Source organism: Strongylocentrotus purpuratus, unplaced genomic scaffold (genome assembly GCF_000002235.5).
Source record: "Strongylocentrotus purpuratus isolate Spur 01 unplaced genomic scaffold, Spur_5.0 spur5_scaffold_8, whole genome shotgun sequence".
NCBI lineage: Eukaryota > Metazoa > Echinodermata > Echinoidea > Camarodonta > Strongylocentrotidae > Strongylocentrotus > Strongylocentrotus purpuratus.
The window spans coordinates 24,065,169-24,091,181 of record NW_022145614.1 but is presented as its reverse complement, the minus strand read 5'-3'; positions in this window follow the sequence as shown (position 1 = coordinate 24,091,181).

The window sequence follows — 26,013 nt, the reverse complement described above, 5'->3', positions numbered from 1 at the left end:
GTGCCCCTCTTCACATCAAGAATGCCTTTTTACTGATCTGGGCCTCTTCTTATCATAATAGTATTGCTTTGCATGTAAATATGACAGGGCCCGTGGAGCGTCGGGGCTCGGGAGACTCGAGCCCCTCCTTTTTGTGAAAAAGTATGTTAAAGAGAAATAGAAATATAGTAAGGAAGAATTAAGACGCTATTTATCTTTAATGGTTAAATTGCATACTTAATGGCGATCCTGGAAACGGAGAACTAACATAATTGGAATGTAAAAGCTGCTATCCTATCGAGATAAACTAAACCTAATGCGCAAATATAGAGAGGCTCTGAAGGATAATAATATAGATGACACACGCCCGTCGACATGCCAGAAAACCAAAAATGGAGAAAACAAGTCCGAGATCGCTACCAAACGGTCACCAGACTCCGATTTTACGCTGGAAAAAATGGCGCCAAGCGAGTGCAGGTGGTACGCCTTACAAAATAGTAAAATTAGCCCCAGTTCACCCTGATACTAAGTTGGTTTTAATAAAAGCGTCCAAGGGGGTAATTTTCAGGGGGGGGGGGGGGTAATTGTCCTCGGAGGTAATTTTTCACGGGGATAATTGTCCACGGAGGTAATTTTCCGGGGGTATTGTGCCTCTGGTAATCGACCGGGGTTATTGTCATGCAGGGGCTAATTGTCCTACAACTGGGCCCCTTACCATTCTATTTTATTTGCCCTCTACAATGAGTTTGATAATTGTAATCCGTGCTTTTGTGAATGTTTTCAACAGCCTTTTAATTTGATCGAAATGCGTGACAATATATTGATCTATGGCATAATTTATATAATACAATATTCCGGAACGTTATCAAGGAATTTGAAATAAAGAATTACAACAACAACAAAAAACTCAGATATGATAACATTATTAATAGAATTTGTTTAGAAAATAATAAACAAGATTTCTCTTCTTGATAGCTTGATGAAATTTTATTTTACTTACTATCTTATGGATTCTTCTGAATGCAGGCTTCAGCCTCCTTAATTATTCAGTTCCAAATTCCATCTTCGTGTTAATTTTGAATAGGATCAGTATAATATGCATAAAGACGAAAAGAGCTTCTCCATCATGTAATTAGTACGATACTCTGGGATTTAATAAAAACAAAGAAAATGCAATAAATTTTCAATAATTCATTGCATTTTACCCCGGCCCCCCACATAAAACAATCCTTTGTACGACCATACATTATGACTCAAGGCATTGGCTCACAGAATTTTGTTTCTGTTTTTGTTTGTTTTGTTTGGGGACCGGGGGGGGGGAGAATTCAATGAATTATTGAAAATGTATTGCATTGTCTTTATTTTTTATATTCGTGGGAACTGCCCCCTATCCTATAGCCCCCGCTGCGTACAGTGATGGTTCAGTGGCAAAGTAATGGCCTCGTAACTGTGAGGCCCCAGGATCAAAACCGTGTCGATGTGCCACACTAGTGCCCTTTTGTGGGGCATTAATCCTCATTACTGTCATTTATGACTTAAGGGCGTAGGTCCCCTAGTTGATAAGCATAGTAGCTTAGCAGTCACGCAAAACAAACACTGGCAAATTATTATTTAATAAAATCTGAGGATGTATACTATTACCTATTACCCATTCAAGTCATCGAACATTGTTACGTTCTGAACTTCGCTTCCGATTTATTCTAAACTCATCAAAAATATCATGTTTATAATTACACTGCGACAGCTGTTGGTATTGATGAACCCTCACTGTTAGAGACTGCATGGGTAGACACAATAGGGTTCGTCTTCGTGCTAGCAAAACCGTGCACATACATTCTACCTCTTTATTTTTACGCTACCTTGATTATATGCCTTTTACTCTGCTTTCATAAAACTCGTTACGTTACGTGTAATATCACTCCATGATGTATTAATTCAAATTCAAATTATATGACTTGTGCTTGAACAACTGTACACATTTATATTATTCATCTTGTTATAATTTGTTTTCCGCTTGAACTCAGTTACTGGCGTTCATGTACTTACTTATACGAACTATGATAACATAATTTGTGTGGGTGGGTGCATGAATGCTTGTTATTGTCAACACGGTTCACTGATTTTGTTTGTGTTTTATACCTACACTGTACACATTATGTATGCATGCATGCATGCAAGGCACACGTTGGGTTGCACACATGATATAACCGTTCAAGTCCATTATATTCCAAGACTATTGCTCCATTACCTCTTTTGGAGACCTGGTAGGAACGATCCTGATGATCTTCATGTGTGCAACCCGACGCGTTTAGAGTTTTTGTTTGTTTTTTTTGTTTGTTTTTCTACTTTTTTTTCTTTTATTGTTGCTGTTATTTCAATATTTCGATGCTACTCTTTACATTTAATGTTGATAATGCTTTTGAAAAAGTTACAATAAGTTTAAATGTAAATTACTATCATAGTATTATTATAATATATATATATATATATATATACTTGGTTATTGCAAAAAAACAATATTATGATTATGTAAATCGCGTAAATCACGTAAATTTATTGTTTATATAGACTTGAAAAAAAAAGATGTTTGTTTCGTTTTAAAAATATATATCTTCTTAGTAACACGCATTTTGTTTTTAAATAATTGTAGTGAGGTTCAAACCCGCTCATTGACTCGCTCACTCATGTAAAATCACTATATGATGTAAAATTATAAGCCATATGCTCGTATTGTTCAGTTAATATAATATTTTGTCCTTAATTGTTTACTTTTGGATAAAATGCAAGAGACTTGCAAGATTTGTTTTGTTTATTTTGGCGCTTAATATGTTGAAGAATTTATTCTTTCCTTTTTCTCTTCCCCTTCACTATTTTTCTTTCTATTGCACTCCACTAACTTGCACTCCGCGCAAAAGCCTCTCTCTTTCAAACATTATATTAGGTTCACATTTAAATGAATAATCATGATTTGTTATATGACCAGTCTCTAATTGAACACGATAGTGACAATTTTACCATTGATGAATTTATTGCGAAAATTAAGATTACACTAAACCAATTTAATCATGAATTGAATAAAGGTAGTAATAATGATATTGATAATTTCAGTTTAATTCACTTTAATGCTCGTAGTTTAAATAGAAGTTATGATGATTTAAACACACTTTTTTTTTGTAATTCCTGGGTTTAATTTTTCTGTAATAGGTGTCACTGAAACGTGGCTTAACGCAAACTCCCCTCCTGTATTTAATCTTGATATTTATACTATGGTCCGTGCTGACCGCAAAGAAGGTAGAGGTGGCGGTGTAGCTATTTATTTACGTAATCAGTTAAATATTCGAATACGACATGATATTCATATTGAAGGTGCAGAGGACATTTTTGTTGAAGTTATAAATGATTTTGGTAAAAATATTTTAATAGGCGTAGTTTATAGACCTCCTAATAATCAGATAGAGACATTTTTAGATAATTTAGATGAATCTCTTCATACAATTATTGGTGAAAATAAAGATGTTTATTTAATGGGAGATTATAACATAAACATTTTACCTCCTCTTCAAAATAATAGTTTGAAATTAAATAACATTCTATTATCTTACTCGTTGCATCCTCATATTAATAAACCGACACGGATTTCGAAAACATCATCAACCTTAATTGATAATATATTCTCAAATAATGTTAATAAGAAATGTTTAAATGGTATTTTGTATCATGATATATCTGACCACTTGCCTATTTTTAGTATTATTAAGCAGACAATTAATGTTCATAGATTATTGAACAACACACTATAAATGCATAGAAAAGAAAATTCTTCTAATATTGATTCTTTAAATATTGATTTATGTCAAGAGCAATGGTATTTAAGGAAAATGATGTTGATAAGGCTTACGAAAAATTTGATCATAAGCTACAAAAGTATTATGATAAAAATATTCCACTTGTTCGAACAAAATATAAGAAAGATAAAAATCCATGGATCACTAAAGGAATTTTAAAGTCGATAAAAACTAGAAATAAACTTTATAAGAAAAGTCTTAAAAGGGTGAGTGATGAGAATTGTAGCAAGTATAAAATTTATAGAATTAAATTAACTTCAATAATTCGACTTTCACGTAAATTACATTATTCAAATAAAATAGACATGAATAAGACAAGTAATGCTTCAATATGGCAAATCGTTAAAGATATGATTGGTTCTAAAAATAATACTCCTAAATCATTTTTTAAAGATGGTCAGGAAATAAATAATCCGGTAAAAATTGCAAATAATTATGTTTAATTCATATTTTAATGATATAGGTCCAAATTTAGCATCAGAATTTATTATTGATCAAAATAGTTATAAACAATATTTGGATGAACCATTTTATAAATCTTTATTTTTACGACCAACATCCTCTCACGAAACTATTAAAGTTGTACAGTCTTTAAAATCCACTAAATCTACTGGTTATGATGGGATAAGTATGAATCTTTTGAAAAAAAAATTATTTATAATAATGTCTCTCCAATATATATATATATATATTTAATTTATCGATCACACTTGGTGTTTTTCCAAATATATTGAAAATTTCTAAAATAATCCCAATATATAAAAAAGATGATTCTTCATTAGTAAATAATTATCGTCCTATTTCCCTTTTACCGGCTATCTCAAAAATTCTTGAAAAAATTATTTATGAACGACTTTATGATTTTTTAAATAGTAATGATTTACTTGTTCCTAATCAGTTTGGTTTTAGAAAGCATCATTCGACAGATCATGCAATTATTCAACTTTATGATAAAATTATTACATCATTGGCTAATAAGGAACACAGTGTAGGCATTTTTATGGACCTGAGTAAGGCCTTTGATACTATTGATCATAAAATATTGATTGATAAATTACACTTTTATGGAGTAAGGGGTATTGCTTTATCATGGTTTTAAAATTATTTGTTAAAAAGAGAACAGTATGTATACTTTCAATCTAAAGAGTCGAGTAGATTACCTATAACTTGTGGCGTCCCTCAGGGATCGATTCTAGGTCCTTTATTATTTTTGTTATACGTTAATGATATTGTAAAATCATCTAAACTTTTAACATTTATATAGTATATGCAGACGACACTAATGTATTTTATTCTCATACAAATTTAGACACACTTGCGTCAATCTTAAATGTTGAATTATCTAAAATATATGTTTGGTTTAAGTCTAATAAGTTATCTTTAAATTTTACTAAAACAACCTTTATATACTTAAGAAATGTTCATTCACCAAAAGTAAATGGTAGATTATATATTAATGATATTTTGCTTTTAGAAAAAATTTCTGTCAATTTTTTGGGGATAACCATTGATTCTAATTTAACTTGGTCCGATCATATACATAATATATTGAGCACTGTTTCTAGGAACATTGGAATATTATAAATTGAAATTATTACTAACTCCCAAATCTCTTTTTATGATTTATAATGCTTTTGTACTTTCGCATATTAATTATTGTAATATCGTATGGGGAAACTGTTGTAAAACTAAAATTAATTCACTTGAACTTTTACAAAAGAAAGCCTTACGAATTTGTACACAATCTGATTATTTAGCACACACTACACCTATTTTTAAAACATTGAAAACTCTCAAAGTAACTGATATGCACATTTTTCAAACAGCTATTTTTATGTATGTATAAATATGTCTCCAACTTACTTCCTAAGTCCTTTCATGATTTTTATATTCATAATGTTAATGTACATTCGTACCCCACGAGGCACTCTATGGATTTTCATTTAACTAACCCTAAAATTGTTTTGGCACAAAAATCAATAAGACACAATGGACCCGATGTGTGGAACTCCTTGCTTATAACATTAAAATTATGTACAACACTTGTTTCCTTTAAAGTGAAGATGAAAGAATATTTATTGATAAGGTATGAAAATTAGATTCTGGTCATAGTATACTACATGTACTTGTTTTAATCTAAATATTCATTGTTTATTTGTATATAAAAAGGAAATTATTTGATAGATTGAGGAGCTCGCGCAGTGCACTCTTCACTTTGCACAGCACTCTCTTCACCCGCTCTTTCTTCCTGTCTCCTCTCCTCCTTTTGTAAGACCGGTATCATTTCAAGCTCTGCTTACGATATCAGTCTTCTGCATTCTCCCCCTTTTCTTTCTTTTCAAATACGATTAATTGTACTATTGATTGTTTATATTTATTTATTTGTGAATTACTACTTGTATTACTTATCATTATATTGCTATAATGTATTCACTGTTATTTTTTTTATTTTTTTTATGGAAAATGCAGAAATAAATCTTGAAACTGAAACTTGAAACCTAGATCTATTAAGAATAAATCATTGTCAAAATAATTCCATAAATTGGGTTAAAACAAAAATTCCAACTATGTGAGCGACAGAATATATACCTCTCTTTAGTATGTTGAATAAATCTAGTCATCTAATTGGTCGAAATTGGAGTCGTTATTTTAGCCATGCCCGCAAAGAAACGAAGTATGCCTGTTGCCCCGAATAAAGGGAAATAGTTAATGACAAAGATGCCCGTTGCCCCGGGTAACGGGCCGCATAGTTAAGTTTTGATGAGATCCCTATTGGTTTACGTGGATACCATACAGTGTGTGTGCGATTCCCGAATGATCGTAACATTCAGGCAACTTTCCAGCGAAGATTAACAGACAGTGTCTCAGATTTTATGTGATGTTTAAATAATCTTTGGTTACCAAAGAAAAGGATGAGGCAAAAATTCTTTGTAGATTTTTTTGTGAATTCAGTATGTAAAAGATATATGGACTGCTTTAATATCCGAGGCATATCTGTTTTTATACTGGATCTCGGGAACGCCGCGGCGCGCCTCGGGGTCATAACAGGATGTAAAGTCCTTTTGAACCTTTGTCAACAGATATGCCTCTCATAGCAGTCAACATATCTATACTATTTCATAAATCATAAATCGCGAGCCACAAATTTAAAACGGTGAAATATAAACATATAAAGTATAGAATTTGAATATGCAAAGCATCTTGTTCAATAAATTATGCATAATGTTGAAATAGTTGATTTGTCACATCCAACACCCAAGATGCTGGTAAGATATGCTTTTGCATAAGACAAGGAATACATGTTTCATAATTATGCAAGGGTGGATCCAGAATTGTCCAAAGGGAGTTGGGGGGGGGGGTGAAATGTACGAAATTGCGAGCGGGAAGTACAAAGCTCTTTTGGCGTGGAGTCCGGGACCGCTTAAAACAATACAAAGTTTTGGTAATATTCCAACAGGCTTGGATTATTTAAAATCTGACTTTTTTATGGTGAAACTTATTGTTAGAATAAATAACTTTGAACAAATTGGGTTCTAAAACGCTAAGGATTTCGAGAAATTAAAATATCAAATTTATCGGTGCTCCCGATAAAAAAAAATTCAAATAGCGCCTACGGCAATACAATGGTAGCTGCGACCATGAAAATCTCGGAATATGCAGTTCTGAATTATAATTTTCAAACGGGAATAGAAAATCTGTCGATTTTAGTCAAGAAACATTGTTTGGAAGCTTAATTAATATCAATCTTGACTCAGGGAGCTATAAATCATAAAGAGTTTGTTCAGTGGCGGATCCAGGGGGCACACGTGCCCCTTTAACCCTCCCCCCCCCCCCCGCTTATTCAGCGGCTGGCTGAGTCGTTGCGATTTTGGGGGGACGCCCCCCCCCCCACAAAAAAGTGCTCCTACCCCCCCCCCCCCCGTGTGCCCCCCCCCCCCCCCCCCCCACGGGAAGAAATTCCTGGATCCGCCCCTGTTGTTATTCACGATTTCATCACTTTAGACTTGATTTCAACCGCGACAACGATCATTTGATGAAATTGGGTCCATTTTATGCATAATGATATTCACATTTTAGCTCTCAATGAAACAAGACTTGATGACTCAGTTTGAGATAATGAAATAAATATACCCCATTTCAATTTTATCGGGAACAAAAGAGACAGAATATGAATATGTTACATTTGAAAAGTTAATAGTGCCTTGTTCACTAGGACACTAGATCAACTGGAAATTCTTTGCATTCTGATTCGTTTAAAACATACAAAATCTCTTATTTTTATAAATTGGTATTGACCGCCAAATAAAACACGTCTACTTGAGTTCTATGAAAAATTGTTGTTATATCTAGGAGGATTTAATACTCCAATAGTATTAATGGGCGATGTTAATTATAACATTGCCAAGCTTCCACTTACTTGCGATACTCGTAAATATTCACAAATTAATGATGAATATGATTTGTGTCAAATTAATAAGTCTAAATACACTCGAGTAACGCTTGAATGCTCATCATTGGTTGATCACACGTTAACAACTTGCCCAGACAAAGAAAGCTCTTTGGTGTTTTACACAATGGTTGAATTCTTCATTCTAAGAGTCTGGAAAGCTCAGATAGATAATGATGATTCGTTTGTTAATTACGTAACCTTTAGAACATCTCATCAGGTAGAGTTGAAAGTTGAAAGCCGATCATCTTAGATCGCAGAAATGGGATGAAGTGGAAGGGAGTATCGACCTCGATAAAGCTGTAAACAAATGAGAAGTAGGCTATTATTTTTTGAGAAAATAGACAAATTCATGCCATTGAAGAAAAAAGGGTATGGGAAAAACACTCCCCTTGGTTGAATAAATATATATATTTAAGCTCATGAAAGACCGTGCATGATTTTTAAAAAAGGCGGCAAAGACGAAAAAACAAGACGTTTACTGGAAACAATACAAACACTTGAGAAATAATGTAACGTTTGAAATAAGGAGAGTAAAGAAAAATATTTTATTGAAAAACTAGGTGCTTGAACGGATAAAGCAAAATCTTGGAGAATATTAAAGAAACTAATACCCAATATGAAATCAGCCACGAATTTTCCTCATCCTATTGATGAATGTAAAAGAGTAGCAAATGATTTTAGTGAACATTTTGTCAATGTTGGAAAACAATTTGATAGCAGAAATAGTATTACATGTATCAGTTACGAAGAGTTTGAAAGTACAGAAACCATTGAGAGCACAGAATTACCTTTTCTGTTCCTGTAATTACACAGTCAGATGTCCTGAAAGAAATCTATTGATTAAAGAATAATAAATGTGAAACCTCTCACATATTTAATTAATAGATCATTGTCTGAAGATACAGTCCCCTCCAGATGGAAGGAGGCTAAGGTCATACCTCTACATAAAAGGGTGATAAAGCTTTAGCTAATAATTACAGACCGACATTTTTTTGTATGTTTTTGTCTAAAATATTTGAAAGGATTGTACAAAAACACTTAATTCGATTTTGCAAAAGCAAACACTTTAACCAAAGATCAATCGGGATTCAAACCGAACCATTCTACCTACACTGCTCTTACAAAGGTTACGGATGAATGGCTTCAATCAGTTGATAAGGGTTTATATACTGGAGCACTCTTTATCGATCTGCGAAAAGCCTTTGATTTGGGCGATCACAGTATTCTCTTGAGAAAATTGTCTAAAGATGGGTATAATGCATAAGTGGTTTGATGAATATCTGGTTAACCGTAAAATGTTTGCTTCGATAAATATTGTTTCTTAAATGAATTAACGTAGGATGTCCCTCAAGGCTCCATACTTGGCTCAATTTCAATTCTTATATACATCATTTATTTAGCTAATGCTTTTTATTATTGTCATCTACATTTATATGCAATTATTTATACCACAGTTATTTATTTTTCAACTGTAAACCCTATTGTTGTACAGTCTGTGCTTAATAATGAATTAATTTCTCTTTCCGATTGGATGAGCCATAACAAACTTTATATACATTGTGAAAAAATACAGTATCGTTAAAGGGAACGAATGCAATGCTTCATAAACATCAAACACTAAACTTTACACTAGGTGGTAATGTTATTAATCAGGTTAAGAATATTACATACTTAGGAATAAATATAGACTGTGAATTAAAATGGGACTTTCATCTGTGTGAAGTAATCAAGAACGTAGCTTTTTGGGAAGGCTGAGACTCATTTTAAATTTAATCAGTAGTCATTCCTCATTTTGATTATGCTGACGTTATATGACAATCCTCCAAAAACAGAAGACCTGGACCAACTTCAAAAACTTAAAAATAGGACTGGTAAGATGAACCGTCATAACCATATATTTCAACATATCAGATTCACGATCTCTTAAAATGGGAAACCCCAAAACCATACGTAAAAAGCACATGTACATAATGCTGTATAAATGTTTCCACAATTTCACTCCAGATTATATGCAGAATAATCTCTTTTTACAAAGAAACCAATTATAATGACTAAGTCTTGTCTAAACCTAAAAACTAATTATAATAATAATAATAATAATAATAATAATACGTAAGATTTATAAGTCGCCAAATCCACTTGCTCAAGGCGCAGCTTGTGCAAAAGATGAAATACATACATGATACATTATTTTATACAAAGTGCGATAGGAAAGGTACAGACATGAAAGGTTATGGTAATCAATTATAAGCTAAATTAAACAGATATTTCTTAAGATTGTTTTTAAACACTTCAGCAGAACTGCTATTCTTAATCCATTGAGGGAGAGTATTCTTTTATCGCAGATCTAAATTGTATAATAAATTACCAATCAACTTTCGTAGACCGAACACACTCAATCTATTTCGGCATGGCCGCCTAAATGAATGGATACTTGATTTTCATGTATAAACTTTTGATGTGAACGGGAGGGGGAGGGGATGGTTATAATTGTATTCATGATGTGATATAGAGGGTTTGGGAGGGTTTTTTGGATAGTGCGTATGTAATATCTTCGCAATATTTTGTGTTTTATTTCTATGTTTAATTATCTATCTCTGGACTTGGCTCTGAATAGAGCATATTCCAGCCGTCTTTTAATTCTTGATTTGTATTATATTTGTAAATTGTATTCTTGTATGTATTTGAATGTTTATACGGAAAATAAAACCAAACCAAACCAAACCATCCGAGCTCATCTTGACCAGCAAAACATCCTGACTGACTACCAGCACGGCTTTCGGAAAAATCATAGCTGCGAAACTCAGCTGTTAGCAACCTTAGAGGATCTCAGCAGTGGCATCGATGAGAAAAAACAACGCGACTGCTTAATTCCCGACTTCTCGAAAGTATTTGATGTTGTAGCCCACATGAGACTACTGTAAACATTATATCATTACGGCATTCAGTGATCTACCCACAACCGGATCCAGAACTGACTTACAAATCGTACCCAGGCTGTTGTTGTTGATATAGACATCATCTCACGCGACTGCAGACGCCGGTGTTCCCCAGGGTACCGTGTTAGGACCCCTCCTCTTCATACTGTACATTAATAATATTGCAATTAATACCTCATCCTCCATCAGACTGTTCGCAGACGACTGCCTCATCTACAGAGAAATCCAGTCTGAGCAGGATGCTGCACTTCTTCAAGAGGATCTTGGCAACCTATAAAAAATAGTCCCTTGATTGTCATATGAAATTCAACCCCGGGATTCAACCCTGCAAAGCACTGCGTGTCACAAGACAGGGCCACTTTCTTTTGAACCAGGAAAAGTTGGTTAGTCTTTATCTTGCTTTGTGAATAACTTAATTAACATTATTTACTCCAGTCTTTGAGTTTGCGAAATTTGCCATTATTAACCTCTGACCAACGCGTGATACTTTTGTTTTGAGCCGCATGGTTTATTTTTGAAGCATTGCATTAGTAATTTGCATATTGCTAGTACCACACCCTGCATTAGGTATACCGGTACTGTACCAAAGATCTTCCTACACGGCAGACGTGTTTTTTATGAGCAGGCAGTCAGCTCATCAATGGCAGGCATTTTTTTGCAACTTGTACTTGTGTGTGAATAAGGGATAAGGGATAATTAATTGTATGTGTATTTTCTTTATATTTTGTGTTCTATAAAAGAAGCTTGAATAGAAACACATAATAAATAATTGAATTTCTATATTACTTAACTGAGCAGTAATCCTAGGTTTCCTTGACAATTTCTGGTCACCACGAAGGGACTTAAAAAGCGGAAACGTTGGGAAGTTAGTATATTTCAATAATCATATTGTGATTACGGTGTATTTTTTCATTAGTATCATTTTGCAGGTTAAACAGTGGCTGGCTAGTGCAATCCTCGGAGATAGTGGCAGAGACTCTAACGCTAGTAATGATTAAGATCCAAAAGCTGCAAGAAAAAATCAAAAACTCGTGTGAGTGATTGTTGTTTGAGAATGGAGATTGAGAAACTCGCACGTACTGGAGAGACGCTAAGCCTTAGTGGCAGTGAGTTGCAGAATTTCATTAGGGAACAACAAAAAATCGCTAGCGTTTTAGGGCGAAGGAGGAAGTTGAATTAGTGGCTTTACAGTTGGAACTTACTAAAGCCGAAGCTGTGAATATGAGATAGGAATGAGAATAATGCAAGGTAAAGATAAATTAGATGCTTACTTTGGTCGTTTTGAAAGATACGCTATACTGCACAACAGTGGCCAAAACATATGTCTGGGCTATTAATTTAAGTGCCCTGCTTTCAGGTAACACATTAGACACATTTCTAGATTGTCATATTTTGATGCACAGGATTATAAGTATAAGTCAGCAATTCTAAAACGATATTATTTGAATAGTGAAGGATAAGAAAGAACCTACGTACGGCTCGCCCAGACAGTGAGGAGACGGCCGCACAATTTGGACACAGGTTACAGGGTTATCTCGATAAATGGTTAGACATTTCGGATTGGAAGAAGACATTCGAAAATTTAGTACAGGTTGTACTGATGGAGCAGTTCTACTCCAGCAGTTCACGAGAGTTAGTTGTGCTCATAAAGAAACAGAAGCCAAGAACATTGGCAGAATTGGTGAAAGCTGCTGATCGATATGTGGATGCTAGGTCATGATGGACTAGGGGTAAGTCTCAACAGACCAAAGGCTCTTTTAATCCATCCTCTGAAAGATTTAGTGAAACTAAATCGGGATGGAATAGAAAGTCTAATAAAAGCGGTAACTCTTATAACCCTTCTTCCTTTTCTCCAGCGTCGAAACGAGACAGAGCTAAGGCGGAAGAGAAACCCAAGGTTCGCCCCCAGGGGAGCCCCCGAGTGTTCTACAATATTTATTGCGGGAGCTACGGGCACTTCGCCAATAACTGTCCAAATCGACTGAGACCGGAAAAATTGGGAGCAGGACTGACTGATGACGACAGCAGCCTTAACAGCAATCGACCAAGAAGGAAGAAGAAAGAGAAGTCTAGGAACAAGGACGTTCCAGTGCCGACGGCAACGTAACATCGTCAACACTTCCAGGTGACTGCCGAGACAATGAGGAAGTTGGTGATTCCGAGAATGCAGGTGGCGATCACGTATGCTTGCTCGTAGATTTGTGCTCCGCATGTGACAGGAACACCGATCTTTCGATGGTCATTGAGAGTGGTGAACTACCAATGCTGAGTGCAGCATGTGGGGGTATATAAGGCAGTCAGATCATGCATGCCCGTGAAGAAAGGTTTTCTCAAGAACCAACCTGTCCAGGTGTTAAGCGACAGCGGATGTTCGACTGCCATCGCAAGAGCTGGTTAGTTTCGGCTGATCAGATGATTTGAGTAGTGAAGACCTGTTTGCTGATTGACTGGACCGTCAGGAAGTTTCCAGTGGCACTTTTATTTGTAGATACTTCTTATTATACTGGTAAATTAGAAGTATAATGTGTTCAGAAGCCTGTATATGATCTCATCTTAGGAAATGGACCGGGTATCCGAAAACCATTCGATCTAGATCGTCCATGGATTCCAGAGAATACGACCAACGAAGTAGGGCTCACAGTAGAGACCCAGCGACAGCGGGAGAAGAAGAATGAACCTCTAAGGGCACTGAAGGTTCCACACCAGAATGAGTCGGTTACAGCAGATGAGTTTCGACGGGATCAGGAGAATGATCCATCTCTTATCAGTATCCGGAAGAAGGTCGAGAGACAGGACGTGTCCATGAGTGGTAGGGGTAACAAGGCCAAGTTCATAATGAAGGATCGAGAGACGAGAAGATATGCTTTATCAACTCATCGTTCCCAAGAAGTATAGGAGACAGGTGTTGCAACTATAATCGGCGGGCTAGGTTCCAAGAAGACGGGAGAGAAAATGATGGGCAATTTTTTCTGGCCGGGACTTCACTTCGATGCAAAACGGTATTGTCGATCGTGCGATGTTTGCCAGAAATCGATACCCAAGGATCGACAGAGTCACCAAAGTTCCATTGGGAACCACTCCGATAATCGACGAGCCGTTCAAAAGAGTCGCAGTTGATCTTGTAGGACCAATCGCACCAATGACGGAGAAGGATATAACAGCGCACATCCTCACCTGGATGGATTATGCAACGCACTATCCTGAGGCTGTTCCCCTTCGTCATATTGATACAACAACAGTAGCCGAGGCTTTGCTGAGCATATTTTCGCTTATCATCTTATAGCGCTTAGAGACTTGGTGGTAAGTGCTTCATAAGCAACGTTTTTATTATTATTATTATTTTCAAGGTTTGGATTGCCACGAGAGATGCTCACAGACAGAGGGGCACAATTCACCTCTGACCTCATGCGAGAGGTAAGTCATTTGTCGCAAATAATACATTATACGACTACCCCGTACCACGTACCCGACGTGCAACGGCCTTGTGGAACGGTTCAACGGGACTCTGAAGATGATGTTAAAGAAGATGTGCGAGGAGAGACCGACTGACTGATTTGGGTACATTATGCATTACTGTTCGCATACAGGGAGACGCCACATGACAGTCCTGGATTTGCACCCTTCGAACTGCTGTATGGTTGAGTTGTCCGAGGACCGCTTATGGTCATCAAGGAACTCTGGACTAACAAGCACACAGAACATGAGACCAAGTTGACAAGGACAAGTTGAAGCAGACATGTGAGCTAGCCCGTGGAGAACTGCGAAAGTCCAATGAGAATGCAATACAACAGGAAGGCAAGAAGCACAACAGTCAAGGTAGGTGACATAGTTGTACTGCTCCTACCTGTTAATGCATTAGAAAGGTCCTTTCCGTGTTGCTGATATTGTAGGAAAGTTGAACTACCGAATTGACACTGGGAAGACGGTGGCGACATTCCACGCAAATCTCTTGAAGAAATATCTTTGACGAGACCAAGATCAGATGCCAGAAGCTGATCAACCAACAACGCTGGATATAGCGGTGACTTCCGTGATAGAGGAAGAGGATGTCAACATGGTGGACAAAGACAAGGCATTGAGGGAGGATCCCCTTCAATTACCTAACCGTCGACAGACTCAAACCGTCGACGTGAGTGCATGAGACGATTGCTGCACTTCAGAAGGAGCAACTTCAACACTTGCTCAGAAGTTACAGTGACGTTTTCACCGATGTTCCAGCTGTGACTAAGGTAGGCTTTCATGAAATTAAGCTTACTGATGACAGGCCTATTCGAAGCAGGCCATACCCTTTACCACATGCACTTCGACAGGTAGTAAAGGACGAGATCAAAGAGGTGTTAGAGTATGACGTCATCGAACCGTCAATGTCGCCCTACGCATATCCGATCGTGCTCGTGAAAAAGAAGGACGGGAGCAACCGGTTCTGTTGCGATTTTTGCAAGTTGAACTTATAATCATCGTGCCTGATGCTGAGCAAATATCAGATCAAGAAGATATTTTTGCGAAGTTAGCTAAGGATAATTACTTCACAAAACTAGATCTTACGTTACTGGTTTTTGTTTGTGATATACTTTGTACATTTTTTATTCAGTTACGGACTTTCTGAAAAACAACAATTTAGGCAGAAAGAGTTGTTACCCTGTTCAAATTAATAAATGAAATGAAATGAAAAAGGGTTATTGGCAAGTGCCTCTTACAAAGGATGCTAAACCCGGCGTTTGTGACACCAAATGGTTTATGCCACTTTAAGGCGATGCCATTTTAGCTGACCATCCTCCATCTCCCAGATGTCAATCGCGAGTTCATCCTCCGAACCGATGCGTCTGACAACGGATTGGGTGCTGTTCTATTTACAAGCATCTGATGGAGAGAAGTTTCCCGTGGCATATGGTAGCATATAGTAGCTGTTCGACCATGCATTATGGCTCAAGGCATGGGCACACAGAATATTTGTTTATGTTGGGGACCGGGGTAAAATTCAATGAATTATTGAAAATTTATTGCATTTCTTTTTTTATTTTTTTATTTGTGGGAACTGCCCCCTACCCTAGCCCCCGCTGCGTACAGTCGTGGTTCAGTGGCAAAGCAATGGCCTCGCAACTGTGAGGCCCCAGGATAAAAAATGTGTCGATGTGCTATATTAGTGCCTTTTTGTGGGGCATTAATCCTCATTACTGTCATTTATGTCTTAAGGGCGTAGGTCCCCTAGTTGATAAGCATAGTAGCATACACATGCTTTAGCAGGCCAATATCATTTTTACTAAGCATTTCTAAAATTCTTCAAAAAATAATATATAAAAGAATGAACACCTTACAATTTGTTTCAAGTGGATTCCTTTATACCAGTTAGGATTTAGAAATAGTCGTTCTACCGATTATGCAAGTTTGCATATGCATGATAAAATAATTGACGCTTTTGCGAACAGTAATCATATTCTTGGAGTATTTATGGACTGACTTGTCGAAATCTTTTGATACGATTGATCATAAAATATGTATGCATAAAATAATGATAAATTACAATACTATGGCGTGAGAGGTTAATCTCTTTTTTGGTTTACTAATTATTTACAAGACAGACAACAATACGTATCTTTCCAAAGTCACGAATAAAAAGTTACTATTATATGTGGAGTACCGCAATGATCTGTATTGGGTCCCTTGTTATTTATCATTGATGTGAATGATATTATGGAATCCTCTTGACTCTTTAATTTCATTATCTTTGCTGGTGATACAAGTAGGCCCTATTTCTTATTCCCTTGAAAATTTAATACGCTCAAAACGCGGTTAAATTGTGAATCGAAGTAACATTCTAAGTGGATTAGATGTACTAAATCAGCATTAATGTAAGTAATATTTAATAATAATATTTAAGATTTATATAGCGCGGGTATACAAGTACAGTTTCTAAGCGCTTTACAAAACAAGTGAAATGAAAAGTACGGTTAAACTAAATATGTAATAAGGTCCTTATTATAAGGATCAACAAGAAACGTGAAATGAACAATGCGCTTAATTTGGACGAATTACTTAACTAACAATGTATAACAATAACATGATAATGAAAAATGAAAATGTAAATACAATAATTAAGTATCATTAATGAAACTGCAATAATTATGTACATTAGACAATAAATAGATTACAAGAAGATAGGACATGTGGTTATAAATACGGTATGATGATGGACAATTACTTTGTGTTGAATAGATAGGTCTTAAGTCTACGTTTAAAAGTGTCAAGAGTTGGGGATTCACGGACAGAGACGGGGAGATTATTCCAGAGTATAGGATCACATACAGAGAAGGCACGATCTCCATAGCGGGTGTGAGTTCGAGGACCAGATGATATTTGAAGATGAACAGATGATGATGAGCGGAGCCTGATGGAGGAGGTTTGCACCTTTGGTGAAATGAGTCCATTGATGTATACTGGAGCAAATCCATTACGGGCCTTGTAGGTGAGAAGCAGTACCTTGAATTGGATGCGCTGTGGAATGGGGAGCCAGTGAAGAGAACGAAGAATAGGTGTTATGTGTTCGTACTTTCTTGTGCGTGTGAGGAGACGGGCTTTAGTGTTCTGGATGTGTTGGAGTTTGGTCAAGATGTGAGCTGGGTAGATTTATCAACAGGCTATTACAGTAATCAATGTGTGATGTCACAAATGCATTTATTAGGCGCCCAGTAGAACTTTGGTCTAGGTACTTTCGGAGTTTTCCGATCCGGTAAATTCCAAACGAAGCGGCTCTGCATGATTTCTGAACATGTTGCTTCATGGTAAGTTTGTCATCCACTGCGACTCCGAGATTAATAGACGATTTTGATGGATTGATTGTATTGCAGTCGACTTCGAAATCTGGCAGCTCACTGGCTTTTCGAAATGCTGACGTCACATGCATGAGTTCTGTCTTGGCACCATTGAGCATGAGGTTGTTATCACGAGCCCAGACTTTCACATCTGCGATGCACTGCTCCAGTCTCACCACCCCACTGGCGATTCCACTTTGCTTCAGTATCAGATACATTTGTGTGTCGTCGGCATACATCATATGTTCAACACCCTGATGGGACCTTATGACGTCACTGAGGGGACCAGAGTAGAGTATAAAGTCCAACGGTCCCACAACGGATCCTTGTGGTACTCCCCAAGTTAGTGGAAATGCTTCGGACTGGACACCATTGAGAACGATGACCTGAGATCGATTTTCCAAGTAGGAGGCAAGCCACTGCAGGACGACTCCCTCAAATCCATATTTATTACAGAAACGTTGTATCATCATGCTATGATCGATCGTATCGAACGCAGACGAGAAGTCCAGCAGAATAAGAATAGCTTCAAGTCCTTTGTCAATGGCTAACAAGAGATCGTTGGCAACAACTATTAAAAAAAAAGACTAACGTACGTGATATAAGGAATTTTGATAATGAGATTGATTGTTTGCCTCTCATTGAAAAGCGATCTGTATAATTTTTAGGAGTCATTATTTACTCTCATCTAATGTGAATGAGCATATTCGTCATATTACCTCAATATGATCTAGGAATATTGGAATACCGGCTATTATATATAAGCCTACGTTTTTTTAAAAAGTCTTTCTAAGAGTTGTGTTATATTTTTATATTGTATGGGGCAATTGTAGTATAACAATAATTAATTCATTATTTATCCTTCACAAGAGAGCGATTCGCATAATTGCAAACTCAAAACATTTGTTTCCACCATTGGCCACACACACACACACACATTATTTCTCCAAATGTGTAATACAAACCAAAACATACAATCGAATAAAATAAACTTGTTCAATATTGATTGCTTTTACATAAACATAATTAAACAAAAACTTATTTGCAGTATATATAACTTTGCAACAAAGTAAACTTATAAGTACCCAAACATAATATATACACTGTTGGTCATAATGATGGAATATTTATTTTTACCCCAGTTTAGGGAAGGATTTGAAAAAATTATTTATTTCTAATAGATCTAGATAATGGCATACATTCTCAGATTTTATTGAATATTAATTTGCGAGTGTTTGTTTTTGCGTGACTGCTAAATCATATGTGTGCTACTATGCTAATCAGCTAGGGAACCTACGTCCTTAAATCATAATTGACAGTAATGAGGATTAATGCCTCACAAAAGGGCACTAATATAGCTGATCGACACGATTTTTTATCCTGGGGCCTCACAGTAACAAGGCCATTGCTTAGCCCCTGAATCATGACTTTACGCAGTGTTTGCTAGGGTACGCGGCCCCTTCCACAAATCCCCCCAAACGAAGAAAATGCAATAAATTGTCAAAAATTCATTGCATTTCCCCCCGGCCCCCAACAGGAAAAATTCCTCTATGTGGCCATGCCTTGAACCATAATGCACGGCCCTACCGAATATTATTTTCTGTTGGGGGCCGGGGGGAAATGCAATGAATTTTTGACAATTTATTGCATTTTCTTCGTTTTGGGGGATTTGTGGAAGGGGCCGCGTACCCTAGCAAACACTGCGTACAGTCATGATTCAGGGGCTAAGCAATGGCCTCGTTACTGTGAGGCCCCAGGATAAAAATCGTGTCGATCAGCTATATATTAGTGCCCTTTTGTGAGGCACTAATCCTCATTACTGTCAATTATGACTTAAGGACGTAGGTCCATTATCTGATTAGCATAGAAGAACACATATGATTAAGCAGTCACGCAAAACAAACACTCGCAAATTAATATTCAATAAAATCTGAGAATGTATGCCATTATCTAGATCTATTAGAAATAAATAATTTTTTCAAATCCTTCCCTAAACTGGGGTAAAAATAAATATTCCATCATTATGACCAACAGTGTATGTCAATTGTAAATGTTATTCACTTATATAAAAAACAAACTTAAACAAATCTGGAGGTAATTTTACTGGAACAATGCCTGCTCCTCCCTGCCCCCTCCCTCACACAAACACCCCCACCCACCCACCCACCCACACACATACTCACCCACCTACCCACCCCCCCCCCACACACACACACTACTTACTCAGTGGATGTCTGCTAACATTCTCAACTCAAGAAATATACTAAATAAGTTATGTAGGCCGCAAAATAGAGTTACACTTTTAACAGGCTTACGGTGGAGAAGAAAACAAATCTTAATTAATCTTAAGCTGCTCCTACTTTAAGAAATGTGATCCCAGCTTTCCTTTTTTAATTGCTATTTTCCTCATCCCTATACTTAAAAAAAGCCTTTTTTCATCTTTTCTAAAGTTGGTACTCACCCCCCCCCCCCCCCCCACGATCTTGACATAAATGTAACATACTTCACCATGAAAATGATAGTATTACACATATATCTATCCATTCTAAATCTTTAATTTCATCTAACTCAAAAAGTTGTATTAAGGCCTACCATATCCTTTGAACGCTCCGGCAAGATAAAAATAATTTTGTGTATGTTTCTATTTCCTGCTTACAAAACGAACATAAATTATCACCAACAAAACCAAATCTATGAAGATGCTCATTAGTATATATGGCTCCAAGCAATAATTTAAATTGAAATTCTCGTAGTTTTCTAATGAGTGTCGTAATTCTTGGTCTAACAAATATTTCTTTTATTCTTTATCTATAAAATCATAATCATTTTCCCATCCCTTACCTGCAAATCATACGTTTGCTGCAGTGCTTTGATAAAATAATTTAAAAAATTGTTCTTGAACCCACATCCAAAAACTGTATTTTTTTACCTGAAATATGGAAACAAGAATTAAAGCTTATAAAATCATCCTCGAGGAATCGTATTAACCCTGAATCATCCTTCCATAACCTGGGTATAACAAACTTAACATGGCCTTTCTCAACCAAGTGATTCAGTTGAACAATCCCTCTTTCAAACAAATATCTATCAAATATACTTTTTCCATTTATACATATATTCCGATTATTAAAAAGAATTGGATTAATATAAGCCTCCAAATATCTTAAATTACTTGTCTCTTGCCATGCTTGCAACATTTCTATATAGTATGGTGGAATACCTACAACGAGTTTAATCTTTTTTTAACTCATAATCACATAAAAAAATAAATCTACCACCCACAAACTGTAAGCAATGATCAAATAACAATTTCCATCCCAAACTTTTCTCTCCATATAAAAGACGTTTTATCCACAGTATGCGCTGTATTTTAGCGGACATTTCAAAATTAATTATTCTTAATCCTCCAAAGTCATAATCCTGATACATTATTGCCCGTTTAATTCTATCTTTCCCCCTCCATATAAATTCAAATGAAAATTGTGTAAACGAGAGATGAAATATAATTTAATTTTGAAATCGCATATGTATTTTACCCATAATAGTTAAATCTCTTTGTTTCCACCATACATTCAAGCAATTTTTTTTATTTTACTTAGAATTTCTTTATAATCCAAATGATCTTTTAATCTTCGATCTAATGAATAACTTACCCCTAAAATGTGTATTTCCTTAACCAGATTTCCAAATAAAGGCCCATCAGGTTTGTTCTCATCCTCACCCATCCACATAAATTGTGTCTTTGTTTTTTTCACTTTAAGACCACTAATTTTTTTCAAATGATTCAAAAATATATTGCAACCTTCTAACCGAATCAATATCCTTCAAAAATATTTTCATATCACTTGCCTAATTTCAGATTCTCCAAATGTAATCCCTCTGATACTAAAACAAATATGGCGATAATGGATCCCTTGCCTTACCCCTCCCCCCCCCCCCTTCATATTTCAAAATACCCCGTGGAGTGACCACCGTTCATAACACAACTACCTATCCCTTTAAATAATAATTTTCCCCAAGAGCAAAATGAATCTCCAAAACCGAACAATGTCAATATTTGAAATAAATGTCTATGAGATACAGAGTCGAAAGCTTTCTCAAAATCCACTGCACACAAAAACCCTTTCCCTTGTTCCCCATAATGCATAGAATAAAATAGCAAATCATCTATCAATAGTACAGCTTCCCCAATATTTCTATCTTTTATATATCCAACTTGATCATGATAAATTATTTCATTTAAAACCTCTTTCATTCTTTTTGCTAGAAATTTAGATACAATTTTATAATCTACATTCGAAAGCGTGATGGGTCGATAATTTTTTATATGGAGAGTATCTTTCGCTTCTTTCTCAATTAAGGTAATAGCCCCTTGTTTTTTAGATGCCGTTAATCCCCCTTTCATATGTTTCATTCAATACTTCTACTAACAAATCACCCAAAGCTGGCCAAAAAGTATAAGCGCGCGCGCGCACACACAACAAACACACACACACACGCACACGCACACACACAATAGACTCACACAACACACTTACAACTCATACACAAATATCGTATTTCCTCATTTTCATTATAAACTTCTCCTTAGCTTTTTTTTTCGAGGCCGCTATCATGATCCCAGTCAAGCATCGCTTATGATTGCGGTCTCCTGCACTTTTTCCACAGATAGTGCGGATAATACTTAAAATGTATAATAATATGTTATAGAAATATTAAGTTTCTTTATTTTATGATTATGATAATGTGTAAATAACATTTTGACATGATGTTATTATTGTTTGTATATTTTGTATTATACCTTACATGTATATGTTCTTTTTTATTCAGTTATTATATTGGGGAAAATGCAGAAAAAAATCAAATCATATCAATGAAAAGTAGGTATACTGGCCGTATGCATAGCGAATCATAGACAACCTTGCCATACTCAATGCACTCTAATGGATACCCTTTGTTTCTTACATATGGTTTTCAGTATACAAATGACTAGCTGTTTTAAAACCTTTTAATACTGTTTCAAGTTTGTATGTTAAGTATGATTGTGACGATCTTTGCCTCTTGATGTCAGAACTATAATGTTGTTTTCTACGTATGCTTTTGGTATGTTCGGTACATCTTCTGCTTTGGTTTTTTCAGGGCAGCAGGAAGCTTGTGTAATTTTGATTTTGTTTAAATCTTGTATCATTAATCTTTATCATGTTGTACGTTCTTAAAATATCGGCTTCAAAACTTTCGTTATATCTTTGACTTCCAATTATTATTTTTTTTATTTCGGAAGATTATAGTTGTGCAATATCTTCCATCATAGTGCCAAACTTTTATATAATTATATAGGGCCTATATACAAGGGTCGTGCTAGGCCAACAATGGGGTTCCGGTTCAAGCAAGTCTTGAGGGTCCCAACCAAGGCCCCGGCGAACAAAAATTACTTTCAATAGAAGCAGAAAAATCTGACAAACCAATCAAAAAAGTTTGAGCAAAATCGGATAACCAATAAGAAAGTTATGAATTTATAATAACATGAACAATTATTTTGAAAATCACAAGACAAATTGGCAACTCACTCATGAGTCTGTGACGTCATGTCCTCACTATCCACTATTTTTTATATTTTGTTATTGATAATATAAATTTCCTATTTTCCCACTAGGAAACTATTTCTTCACACCAGCATCCAAGTTAGATCGATATTAATATGTTTTTGTGTGGATGCACTACTAAAGAGTAATTTTGTTCAGTCATCACGAAAATTTGATTTTTATAAAATATTTAATATATCAAAATCAATAAATATAAATATACAATATTCAGAAAATAGTATCAATTCTTCAACGTTCATGAAAGATTTTGTGAAATGTCATGCTCGCAATATGATAAAAATCATATAACCTGGGCAAAGGCATGGGGAAATCAAGTTTTGAGGGATAAAAAGGGAAATTAACGGTAGAAAAATATATAAAGAAATTGATAAATAGTGAGGAAATGACGTCACAAACTGATAACCAAATTGGTAATTTGTGTACTGATTTTCTAACTTCCATAATTGTTCATACTCGTAAGAAAAAAATCATAACTTCCTTAATAGTTATCCGATTTTACTCAATTTGTTTTCTTTTCTGTTTCTCTTGTTTTTCTGCATATATAGAAAGCAAATATTTCTGGCGTGGACTGACTTGTTGTACCAATCAGTTTAAGTTTTTCAGTGGTATGTAAAGGAATTTACTGCAAGTACGAAATGTGAAAAATTCAGACATGATTGGCATTAAATCCTATGGGTTTGTTGGTTTTCATTAAGAGATTGTTTGTGTTACGTATATTAACTGTTAAATAAACAAAATTAATGATACATTGTGCTCTTTATCCGAGACCACATTTACCTAAAAACGCGACCTAATTCAGCTAAGGAGCGCGAAAAAAAAAAGCAAATGCGAAAAGTAAAAACACGGAGTTTGTGGATTCATAAAATCCGTAACATAAAAGCGATCGTAAAAGCCTAATTTGTTCAGAACATTACTCACTTTTATGGCCAGAATCGGGCTAATACACTCGCGGCGATTCAGCTATGCAAGTGCGCAAAAGACGAACTGTCAGTCCAAATTTTGATTTTTGTTTTCCTTCAATCTGCGCATACATGACTTATATTGTATTGTATTTATTGAACTTCATTGCTGTATATTAATAATTTGTTTAAAAACATATAAATCATATAAATCAATTTACAATGCAAAGTAACCAATAAATATTCGTTGGTTTACATAATATATTATATAAATCAATTTAAAAAGCAGTGTATTTAGCAACAAAAAAAAGGAAATTAATTACAGCATAAAAACTCTTTTTTCTTCTTGTAATAACAGTACACATAATGCATAAAGTAAATAATATAATGTACCATAATACATCCGAAGATTTAGATATATAAAACCTAATAGGCCTATAGCAATTTTCTAAATAAACTATAACTCATGCTATACAAAATAGGTAAATGTGGTAGGCCTACATGGAATGCCTTAAACAAATGACTTAATAGTACTTATACATATATGCGACCTACTGTAAAATTAAACCAAAAACACAAGATTGTTAACAAAAATATTTGTTGTTACATAGTATCTAAAAGTTACCCCTCACTGCAAAAATGTTTTTGTTGAACGAAGAGAAAATATTTATTATATCTATATTGCCTAATCTCATCATAAATATGATTTTTTTTTTTTTTTTTTTTTTTTTTTTTTTTTGTCTTCACATTCTAAGTTACTCAAGTTTTCTTCCAAATTGCTAATTTTGTTAAGAAAATCTTCTCATGAATCTTTATATATGTCACATCTTATAATTATATGGAATTCATCTCCAACTAGATTCATATTGCAGTCTTCAAAATACCGTAGATTAGGGGGCATTTTCCTGGTCTGTTATGCAGTGCGTCCCAGAAAAAACGAAACCGAGAATTATCGATGGTTTATCATAACTTATCCACATCTATAATTAATAAATGACACATGTTTGGCAAGCTTAGATCCTTCTCTTTCATTTGATGCCATTGATATGATGCATATTTCACGCATGAGTGATTGAAATGAATTTGAAGAGAGGAAACCAAAAAATCATTTGGCGGACGGTATCTCAATTTCAAAGAAAAAATCCCATTTCTAGAAAATTGAGTTTTTGCCCTTTTATATGACACCTCAGAACTAGGAATAACATAGTTCTGTTTGTTTCAAGTAGTGCTTGCATTTCCTTATTTTTATTAAACGAATTCGTTTTCACTGGCTGTCTGTCGTAGCAATAAACGGAATTAACAAAAGACTTAACTCCGTTTCGTTGACAATCAGCCGTAGACGACAGACTTAATGCATGGCTGATTGTCAACGAAACGGAGTCAAGTCTTTTGTCAATTCTCCTAGTTGCTCCGGCAGGCAGCCAGTGAAAACGAATTCGTTTGATAAAATTATGGAAATGCAAGCACTACTTTAAACAAACAGAAATTT